We start from the raw sequence: 1,928 nt of genomic DNA, 5'->3' as shown, positions 1-1,928 counted from the left end.
CGTCTCAGTAGGTCGGGTCAAATCATCTTCCATCACTATGTATGGGGAATTTCACTGTATATGTCATTTTGTTTTTTACTTTATTTATTTTATTTGTTAATTATATCACTTCGAGTATTATATCTAATAAAGAATGAACCCCCATACTTAAGTATGGGACTAGTATTGTGATATTTTTTTATCTATGTATTCTAACAAAGTCGACACCCATTTTCTATGTTCTAAATTTAGTTTAACATGCATATTATTTAGTTTTTATGTATATATTTGTTATTTAATTTAAGATATTAAATAAAGTTTTATTTCTAAATAATACCTTACTCTATGATCCAACATGTTTTGAAATAATACGGGGAATATGAAGTTTGTTTTTCACATTCAATCTTATTTGAAAGCAAATATATTTGACAATTCAGTTTATAAAAATCCCTATTCATATGTAAATTTTCCTTAAAAATACTATTTATATGTAAACATATTTATTGCAAACAATTTGCAAGGATTTGACAATTTGTCCCGGTTTTAAATTACCATACTAAATATAGCACATTGGGGTCACCATTAGACTTAATTTGGAAGGAGTATAAATACAAAAATGTACAATACAAATTTATACAAAATAATCTAAAATATAAAGTTTTGGGCTCTACATATTTGTATTTTACTCCTTCCAAATGGAGCCTTAAGAGAGGGTTTTGTACCGGTAATATGTATAAATGGAATGCATAACATTTAAATTGAGTATTTTATTTCAGTTAGGAAGTTGGATTAGCGAGGTTAGTTTTGGGTTCCATGTTTTTTGATAGATAGCCACGTTTTTAAAAGTAACAAATATTTATTTGATAGGTATGTGTAAAAATGTACAATTTCTTTGAAAGTGGAGTTTTGTATTTACACTTTTTTCCAAGATTGGTAGCAACCATTTCGAAGATTTTATTTCTTGAATTAATAGGAAGCCACATGTTTGAGTAGGGGCTCTAGTTTGATCATAATCCTTTAGGCCCCGTTTGGTTCACAATAGAGGTCTGGAATCGGAATCAGAATGGGCTATTCCCATTCCAATTGTTTGGTTGGGCAGAATTGAAATCTTATTCCCATTCCTGCTAGACTGGCATTCTCCCACTTGAGGGAATTGCCATTCCTTGCCCCTCCCTTGGGAATGAAATCCCTTTGTTGTTGATTCCAATTCTCATTCCCATTCTTATCTGAACCAAATAGATTACGGGAATGGAACATTCCGATTTCAATTCCAAAGGATTTTGATTTCGATTCCGACCGTAAAGTAAACGAACTCATAATATATATTAGATGTGTCAAAAACAACTATTATTGTACAGGGTTCTGAATGGTGTCCAAAATCCAATTTTAAAATTGAGATTTGACATAATCAAATTGAATTAAGATAATTCAAAAATTATAATTGGTCAAATTTTATTCATGATGCTTAACTATTAAAATTGAATTCGGCAATTCAAAAATTATAATTGGTCAAATTTTATTCATGATGCTTAACTATTAAAATTGAATTCGGATGTAGCCTAATTCAATTCCATAAATATTCAAATCTGATTGATTATATAATTCACATAGACAATATATAAAATATTTAAACATTTTCAGTAATTTATATATAACATTTAAATTTATATACTTTATGTAAATAAAATATTTATAAGATATATATTAATTACCTAAAATAATTAATATGGTAGCATCGAATTGAGCAAGAATCTTTGAATATTTAATCGAATTCAAAACAGGCAAGAAGTCTGCCTGCTTCGAGAAAACAGGTTGGGCTGTTTAGGGCTGTTTTGAAGCTTTATGTACATGACAGTTGGCATGGTATGGGGGTAAAATTGTAATTGCAATCAATATCTTTTCAATTAAAAAGATTAACATAGCGTTAATGGGTAACGTGTCATCTGCAG

Source organism: Nelumbo lutea, chromosome 2, assembly GCF_056320005.1.
Source record: "Nelumbo lutea isolate HS-2025 chromosome 2, American lotus-T2T, whole genome shotgun sequence".
NCBI classification, from domain to species: domain Eukaryota; kingdom Viridiplantae; phylum Streptophyta; class Magnoliopsida; order Proteales; family Nelumbonaceae; genus Nelumbo; species Nelumbo lutea.
Note: the sequence above shows the minus strand (reverse complement) of the source record.